Source organism: Alosa sapidissima, chromosome 5 (assembly GCF_018492685.1).
Source record: "Alosa sapidissima isolate fAloSap1 chromosome 5, fAloSap1.pri, whole genome shotgun sequence".
NCBI lineage: Eukaryota > Metazoa > Chordata > Actinopteri > Clupeiformes > Clupeidae > Alosa > Alosa sapidissima.
Genome location: NC_055961.1, coordinates 15,181,362 through 15,191,787, shown reverse-complemented (window position 1 = coordinate 15,191,787; position 10,426 = coordinate 15,181,362).

Genomic DNA, 10,426 nt, shown 5'->3' with positions numbered 1-10,426 from the left:
TGCACACTCAATTCTCACTGGTATCTGCTAGACAACAAGTACCAAAACATGATTAGTTCATAGATTTCACATGTAAAATACATTTTATACAACCCCACCCCCATCTTGCCTGTTCATAATTCTGAGAAATTCTTGAATTGTGTGCATGTGTGCGTGTACGTGTTTATGTGTGTGTGTATGCGTGTGTGTGTGTATGTGTGTGTGTGTGTGAGTGCATGTGCTTGTGGGTGTGCCTGTGTGTGTGCATGTGCATGCATGCGTACATATGTCTACTGTGAATGTATGTATGTGTGTGAATATCTGTTTATGCACATGTGTGGATATGGAATGGGTTAACATGACCCCTGGAGGCAAACATACGCAAAACATTGGTCATCCTAGGCCCTACGGTTCTCAAGACATTCACAGAAAACTCTGTTGGTGTATGGTCACTAAATATACACATAAATTAATTTATTGTATGGCCCCCCATGAACGAAAGTCCACGAAACTTGGCATGCATTCAGAGGGTGTCATAATGATCCTACACTTTCATATTCATGAAGTTTTGACCATGTCAGCCAGAGATATTGTGATTACAACACCTCATTTTTACTTTTTTGTGTTTAACTAGGTGGCGCTATACATGAAATGAGTGGTTATGGAATGGGTTGACATGGCCCCTTGAGATCAACATACAAAACAAAAATGGTCCTCCTAAACCCTACGGTTTTCGAGATATTCACAGAAAACTGTGTCTGCCCTACCCTCCTTTCGGGGGATCCAGTCCAGCGGGGGGGCTACAGATCAAAATGAAAAACGATGGTTCCATGCTATCCATGTGGGGTTACATGCCCACCAAGTTTCGTGTACCCCGGTCTTTCAGTGTCCCGGGAATCATTGACAGAAATTTGGGCATGCGAAAAAGAAAAAAAAAAAAAAAAAAAAATCTGACTAAACCTATATGACCGCCGCTTCGCTGCGCGGCGGTCATAATAAGAGGGCACATATAATAATGAAAAAAATAAGAGCAGCAAAATTTGGTTGAAATTGTGCATAGACAGTCCATAAAATACTAGTGCAATGTCAGGCCAATAAAAGGCTTGGGTAGTTCTGTTTGACCTAAGGACCTTTGGTCATGCTTGACCAAAAAGGGTTCTTAGTCTAAACAAAAGCAGATATTCAGACGTCTTATATTGGATCCACCAATTTGTGTCTTTGGTCCAAATTGGCAGGGGCGTTGAAGTAGTGTGCACATACCTAGCCGACAGAAACAGATATACAGTATGTAGGCATCAGAAATTGAAAAAAAACCTCACCTCAAGGATGTGAAAAAAGGCTTCACTGGCTTCCTTCATCTCTTTTGGTGGAGCAGAAGGAGATGGAAAGATAGCTGGCAAGGCCCGCATAAGTTCAATCACCTGTTCAGCTATCAAAGCAAAGAAAATATGATTATTTAATGAAACAATGAGATGAAAAAAGCAATAAACTATTTGTTTACAGAAAATATACAACTGCTTAGAGGGTTTTAAAACCCCATAGCTGATGTATATTTCCATTTCAATCCAAACAGCCTGTACATGCTTACTGCTTAAATAACAAATCTGTGACTTGCCTTTGCCAGTCCCCACAGGCGATTTCAGGATCTTTTTGAAAACACCGTAGAACTGGACCTTTTGGCAGAATTCAGCCCATCTCATCTTCAGTTCTGTAATGAACTTCACATTGTCTCTGTCCAGAATTCGCCTGAGCTCATCCATCACCTAAAAATGGCATTGATATTAACAAAATTGGGGAGGCATCCAATGAGAATTTCACATGAGTTCAGATGCAAAACACACAACTTCAGTTGTTTTAATATTTTTTTAAGTTATCTCTATCAAACTGCAATTTAAGAAAGGGATAACGGCCAACAAGGTGTGTTAATATGCAGAATCAATTAACGAGGCAGAGGCAAAGAACTCCATGACGGTGGACAGAAGACAGCGGTCTACATCTATATAAGGATTAAGTGCCATCAATTAGGTACCAATTTAAAACATACAAAATTTTAAAGACGACTGTCAACAACTGTGGCTGTTAATAGTAACAGCTGATTTCATTGTATTTTGCAAGGTCAACTGCCGTTTACTGTGATTGTTATAGCTACCCTTCAAAAGAGCTTTGACATGGAATGGCACACAAGTAGTAATGCTGACTTGTGATCTATTTCTCTGAAACATGGGTATGCCTCAAGGATTTTTTCATGGCGATGTTCTTCTTTGACTGAATCAGAGTCGATGAATGCCCTCCTGGCCTCAAATTCAAGATCCAGAAGCTGAGAGACTGACTCCTTGTTGGGTTTAGAGGTTTTCTTCCAAAGAACCTGCAGGCTCCGGTAATGCCTTGCCTGGGTTGTTGGACTATCTCCAAGGCTGTTATCTAAACACATACATTTAAAAGCTAAAATACATATTAGAGAAGCTGCCATTGTCAGACACCGCAATATAATAGACTACCTTTAGCAGAGCAAGCCACCTGTTAACCAAAACCTCAAGAGGCACATTCCCTAATAGGTAATTAGTTGTATGCACATTGTCATACTGAAGACACCATACAGTAAGAGGTTGAACAATTTCAACTATATCTGCATCACAATTCAATGTCTATAATCCATTAAATTTTTTAATCCATTAAAATTAACATTGAGGAACATCTCACTAGAAAAGTCAAAACTCACCTCTGTTACCCACGTCCGAATCCAGAGTACTATCCGAGAAAGAATCCAAAATCACAGTTGAGTCACTGGAACCACACTCGTCATCACTTGGTGGAGACCCCATGTCGACTTGTTCTTCACAGAGCTCTTCCCTCGAACAGGGGACCTGACATTTTGCAGCCTTTTGTACAGTTGTGCATAAACTGTGACCTGTGACAGTATATATATATATATAGTAAAAAAAACTTTAAACCTTTCAACACAGCAAATAAGGCATCAATTGGCTACATACTTGCACTATTGTCAAACACCCACCCATGATTTTTTTTCACCCATTTCTCGATCCTTCAGCATGGGATAGTATTGCACCAGTCTTTTTGCCATTGCTGTTATCTCTGGCTTTGCTGTGTACCGATGGGAATCTCCATCTCCTGTTGCCCTCAAAATGGAAATCATGCTGGTCATCGTATTCCGGATCAGTCGACATCGTAAATCCTTTGACATTCGGAATTCGCCTTCCTTCCCTAATCTTTCAAGCTCAAAAAACTCCTTCCTAACATGTTCTAGTTCTGTATCTGTATACAGAACATATTCTGGAGAATGCAGTCTAACAGTTTTATCAGGGCTCTTATTATGACCGCCGCGCAGCGAAGCGGCGGTTATATAGGTTTAGTCAGATTTTTTTTTTTTTTTTTTTTTTTTTCGCATGCCCAAATTTCCGTAAATGATTCCCGGGACACTGAAAGACCGGGGTACACGAAACTTGGTGGGCATGTAACCCCACATGGATAGCATGGAAACATCGTTTTTCGTTTTGATCTGTAGCCCCCCCGCTGGACTGGACCCCCCGGAAAGGAGGGTAGGGCAGACACAGCTTTCTGTGAATATCTCGAAAACCGTAGGGTTTAGGAGGACCATTTTTTTTTTGTATGTTGATCTCAAGGGGCCATGTCAACCTATTCCATAACCACTCATTTCATGTATAGCGCCACCTAGTTAAACACAAAAAAGTAAAAATGAGGTGTTGTAATTGAAGGTATCTGTGACCTAACATAGTCAAAACTGCACGAAATTGGAAGTGTAGGATCATTATGACACCCTCTGTATGCACGCCAAGTTTTGTGGAATTCCGTTCATGGGGGGCCACACAATAAATTAATTTATGTTACTATACACCAACTGGCCTGTAGGTGGCCGGAGACAGTTTTCTGTGAATATCTCGAGAACCGTAGGGCCTAGGAGGTCCACCTTTTTTATGTATGTTGGTCTTAAGGGGGCATGTCAACCCATCCCATTACCACTTATTTCATGTATAGCGCCACCTAGTTAAAAATTAAAAAGCAAAAAATTAGGTGTTTTCATCACAATATCTCTGGCTGACAAGGTCAAAACTGCACGAAATTAAGTTGTAGGATCATTATGACACCCTCTAACAGTTTTTTTGAATGCATGCCAAGTTTTGTGTACTTTCGTTCATGGGGGGCCTTACAATAAAATAATTTATGTGTACATTTAGTGACGTACACCAACAAGGATTCCCGGGACACTGAAAGACCGGGGTACACAAAACTTGGTGGGCATGTACCCCCACATGGATAGCATGGAACCGTCATTCTTCGTTTTTGATCTGTAGCTCAAGGGCCCACATCAACCTGGCTCATAATCACTCATTTGTGATTTGCACCCCCACCCCCCGGTAAAAAATGAAAATGCAATATTATTCTGCTTTAATCGCCCCTATCTTCAGTTAAGATGTTCAGAACTGCACCAAATTTTATGTGTATGATTGACCTGGCATTCTCCGGGGGTATGCCAAGTTTCGTAGAATTTCATCCATGGGGGGGTCTAAAAAATTTGGTTATGTGTACATTTAGTGACTGTACACTCATTGGCCTGTAAATGGCGGTGCACACATATACACATGCACACACACAGGCACCCACATACTATCGGTATTAGAACGGCCGATACATAATTACAAATTCAGTAGGATTAAAAGAAAGCCAAAATAAATATTCATCATCATCATCATGGCTGCATTTTCAGTATTGGCGAGAAGTAGTCGTTTGTCCACTAGATGGCGCATCGTTGCAGTGAGACGTAATTTTGTTGGAAGTTAAAAGTGGGTTGGAAAAAACAATGGACGCTTCATACAAGGACTGCAATTTACCGCAGCGAACATCTAATAAGGATAGGACGATGTTCACATGAAGTGTAATTCCCATTTCTTCTTGAAGCCGAAATAAATCTGAGGATGTTTATCGGACATGCTTGGTTTTTACTGCAGGTACGTTAATCTTGTAATATCAATAAGGACCTACTGTAGGTAATGTTACCGTTAGCGTTGGTTGAGTGATGGAGGCATTTGATGTATTGCATTTGTAGAAAACTATAAATGCGGTTATACCAAGCAAATGTATAGCAGCACTGTTTGTATCTTTCGACTGTCATTTGTTGCACGTGCTACAAAATCATTCTGTGCAATGGAAGATTTACCAACGTTACACCGGTCTGATACAGTTTTGCCTATACATGCGTGAGACTGAGACGCCTGTTTATTTTGTTTTAAGTGCGTGCAGGGTGTGAGAGGGGAATCGATGTGCTTTGATTACAGCTTGGTAGTTGTAGTCTGTGAAATTAAAAAGCACGTGTGTGGGAAGTATCCAAACAATGACACCTTCATTTCATTATGGCTGCTTTAGCAAAACACCTTAAGCTACTGTGTAGTGGGTCCCATTTAGAAGTGGCTACTTCATTCGCGCTTTCCTTGACTCATGGAGCTGCGTGAATGTTATTACAACTTTTCGCCACGATATGACAGTTTAAGTCCGCTTGATACTGTAAGTCGTAAGCCATTGGTTTCCAAAGGAGATTTTATTTGTGTCGCCAGCATAGCCTATTGACAATTTATGTTGTAAATAGGCCTACCTTATAATCCTACCTGTAGCTTAGGGAAGCTAACAGCTTTCTATTAGGATCTAGTTTGTTAGTTACCGTTTTGTCATAACTCCCTGATGCATTTTTGCATTTAGAATAACCAGAGCGTGTATATCTCAATCGGAAAATTAAACAATATCGGGTGCCTATGGACTAGGCTGGGTGAACCCAGCCTGATCTGCCCGCTATTTATTTTTTGATTTCTTAAAAGATTGAGCTTGGTCTGATGAAAGCCAGACTAGCCATGGACCTCAGTTAAACAATGCAAGGGAACATGAATCAGCCTATATTTGCACTAACAATAACGGACAAAAGCTCTTCAACTTTGGCCCGTTAAAATGTGTATGAACAGTCTAGCGACGCATTTCATCAAGGCCCATTTGGACATGTCAGTTATTTGCACCACTGGTTAGATGTAAAACAGCATTTCGTTTCAGACTAGGCTACTGTTACTTAATTTGTGCATTAACAATAACGTTTCAGACTACTGTTACTTAATTTGTGCATTGACAATAAAGTATTACATGAACTAAAGATGACTAAAATCTTATGTAGAAGAAGAAACATTCACAAAAAATCCATCCATCCAAAAATGACCTTTGTTTTTGATAGCTGTTGAAAATGGCATGGAACTGACAGAGATGTTTTTGTTTAAAAATACATAAAAAATAGATAAATAAATAACATTATGCTGATACCTTTTGCTTTTCCCAAATACAATGTAGCCTACAGGTGTAAGTGACCTTTCATCAATCCAGTTGCAATGGATGAACTGTGATGAACTGCCCTACTTGTGATTGTTTAGAGATTTTAAAGGTTTTATAACAATGCTACATCTTCTTTGGCTATTCTACAATCTATTCACCTTTTCAGCACCAGTAGGCTACTTTCTGTGCAGCCGCACACACACACTCAGGCATGCCAAACAAGCATACACAAAAGTTTCAAGAGTGGGGGATGGAGTAAAATATGGAGACAAATTGAAGTGTGATTTATTTTCGCGGAACGGATGTACAGAACTGAGCGGCGGTCATATGTTGTACCGCTATGCGGTACATCTAGTTCATTGAACATCTAACAGGGGTTGATGTCTGAGGCAGGGATGGTTCACAAAAAGAGGCACAAGCGGGATCTAGTTCTTTGCCTGGATCCTGAAAAATACAACAAGATAACCTTACATTGCGTACTAGGGAAATTTACTTGTCATTCAACACATTATGCCAACCTAAAACCCAACCTTTCACATGCAAACTGACTATGTAGTCATAGGAAGTAGCTAACCTCAGAATGGATTGTTTGCCAGATTGGTTTTCGTTTCATAAAGTTTTCCGGGCCAGGGAATAGATCCCGGACATCATCTCTGGTCAGCGAATCCAGGTTGGTCACATTTGCAGCTGTTAAATTATTAAAAACATGCATGTTATTAATAAGGTAGCCTATATAAAATTAGTCAATTCTCTTCCACCGCATGCATTATTAATGCAATTAGAAAAATAAATAAAAGAACGGATTCGTTCACAAACCCTATTAAAATGTATTTGGCAGCACGTTAGGAGATGTCCTGCCTAAAAACTGTTATGCCTCGAAATAACATCACCATTAAGTTGTTAACAATTGCATTTTACATATCCAAACATTTGCTGGTCTGTTTTTCTGTGACTTCAGATAGGCTAGTGGTTTCTCAGTAACTTAAGGTTAAGCCAACAAATAATCAAGCACTAAAAACGATGTAGCACAATCTAAATCACTTGCAAAAAGTATGCACGGAATATGACGTTGCGTCGTCAAATACCAATGTCTAAAATTTACATGATGTTCAACACAAAATACCTCAAATTTAAGTCTCAGGACCGGACATGTTCTCTACAGCTACACACATTGAGCAACCGTAAAATTACCAGGTCTGCCAAACTTTTTCCATACATTTTAATGAGTACAAATATAAAGCATCGGTTTTGCTAAATTACATTAAACATTAGACCTACATAGACCATCAGCTTCCAATCCAAGATGGTGAGAAAAGATCGAATTCACGTTCAGCTTCTCCTATCTCTGTCTCGGTAGATACCATTTGAATGGGGGAGTTGGGGGGGGGGGGGGGGGCATATGGTAAGAATGCATGAGCTTAAACTTTGGTGCGTAATTCCCTGCGTAAATGCGATATAACATTTGTTTACAGTAAGAGGTTTGTTTGTGAGATGTTTTTAAAACAGTTGGCTATTGAGTATTTATTTACAGAGAAATCTTGCATATTCACTCCCCGAAACTATAGCCTAATAAACTCATCTTGAGGCACGGGCGAAGCTGCTGTCCAATCGGTTTCACTTTCAATATTGACAGCCGAGCAGTTTCGAAAATGATTTGGCAGTTTTTTATATGTTATGTTTTTGTGGCTTTATCGCTGAGAAAATTACTGAGTCACATAAATTCTCTGCACAGTCGCACCCCCGACTTTCACGTCGTGTGGAATTGATGGTTGTTCAAATGAATATAGGGTATACAACTCCTACTACTATCACATAAAACGAACGCACGCAAACCATCTTCTCCAAACGGAGGCACCAGCAGAGGAGGACCGGGGGGCATTTGCAGGTTCAAATGAGAATCTCCAATCTCCAGAACATATTTCTTCAACGCCAGAGCATAACCATACTTCAGAAATGGCAGAATCGAGCACAGTCACCCGGCCAGTAAGTTAATCTTTTTGTTAAAATACTGTGTTTAGCTTGCTGGACAGTTAGCATCAGTCCAGGTACTTAGCACTGTGACATTCTAAAGTTAAGTAGCTTACCTGTCCTAAATTAACATTATAGGCCTACCACAGATATTCATAAACCGTCTCTGTATATAGGCCTACTACTTTAAGACTAGAATACAGACTAAAGCCGACACTAAAGCAGGCAGGCAGGCAGATGTTATTAGGCTAACAACATTCAAATTTGTATGTATTGATTAATCATTAAGAAATGTTACATCTCTTTGACAGGAAAGACATGGGTGAAAGCTGAATGGCAAAGTCATGTCTACTTGCAGCTATAGCCTCGATAGCTGATGGTTTCAACAAGATGAAAGTCTGGAGGAGAGTCTGGATGAGTGGCATTCACCTTCATTTCACCGTCTAATTGCATTTCAAAAGAAATCAGACTGGTATTAAATTGATGAGGAAATAAATATTGTAGTCCCTGCACTTTATTAATTTTAATTATTTGTTTATTTGACAGGGACAATGCTCATTAATTGACAGACAAAAAGCTGCACTCTTAAAACGAATGTGTTGAAAACAACACAACTTGTGTTTTTACTCTCTGTGTCCAGATAGGGTCAACACAGTTTGTGTTGTTTCCTTTTTTATTTGTTACACAACATGTGTTGAAAATAACACAACTTGCATTGAAAACAACACAGATTGTGTTGTTTTTTAACACATCTGTGTCCAGATAGCGACAACACATTCGTTTGAAAAGTGTGTAAATAAGCCGGAGTTAGATGTGTGTGCTAATTTTCATCCGTTCTTAGAAAGGCACGCTGTGCAAGCTGGTACTCAGACCAGAAAGGTGCATACAAATCAGACAAGACAGTATGTACACATTACACAAAAGACCAACAGCTATGACTACACATTACACAACCATTACACACAGAGCAAACAGATAAACAATGAAAAAAAAAGTAAAACACATTGATAAGACGATGCAAATACACTGAGGGATAGCAATAAGATAAGAGTGTAAGGAATATAGATGTGATTACCCATGATTCCAAGTTTGGTTTATGTTTAAAAAGTTGGAAAGCTATAAAGGTATACTATGCAGGTTCAGGTATTTTTGGCGACTGTAGAGCTGCATGCCATTAGTTTTCACTTTTGCAATTCTGCCCGATTATAACAACTGCAGGGAATGATATTGTATCTTGCCAGTGGTGCCCCCAGAAAATGTTAACCTTTGGTGTGGCACACCAAACGTTTGTTTACCATCAAATTGCTTTGTAAAGGTTATATGAAGGTGAAAGGTGAAAATCTTGCATAGTGGACCTTTAGGTAAACTATTCTAGTAATTGGTGGCTCTGATTGAAAAGGATGTTTGTCTTGCACACAGTCCCCTCTGGTAGTTGCTCGTCTACTTCTACTGTCTTTCAGCCTTTCTACTGTCTTTCAAAACCTAGATTAGGAAAACATCAGTGAAATGTTTAATAAGATCAAAGTTATATAAATGTTTTTGAACTATATGACAGTAAGTAAAATAATTTATATACAGTGCATATGGAAGGTATTCACAACGCTTCACTTTTTCCGGTAAATTCAGTTGATTGGACATGATTTGGAAAGGCACACACTTGTCTATATAAGGTCCCACAGTTAACAGTGCATGTCAGACCAAAAAACAAGTGTCAAAGGAATTGTCTGTAGATCCTCGAGACATGATTGTCTCAAGGCACAGATCTGGCAACTTTCCGTTGGAGAATGTTTGGGAAGGGGCTAAAATATTGGTTAGCTTCACTTCTGGAGAAGCATATTCCTTGTTAAGTAACTAATGGCGGCCTATCCTATCCTCCTATCTCTGTCTCGGTAGATACCATTTGAATGCATATGGTAAAAATGCAAAAGCTTAAACTTTGATGCGTAATTCCCTGCGTAAATGCGATATAACATTCGTTTACAGTAAGAGGTTTGTTTGTGAGATGTTTTTAAAACAGTTGGCGATTGAGTATTTATTTACAGAGAAGGAATTGTCTGTAGATCCTCGAGACATGATTGTCTCAAGGCACAGATCTGGGAACTTTCCATTGGAGAATGTTTGGGAAGGGGCTAAAATA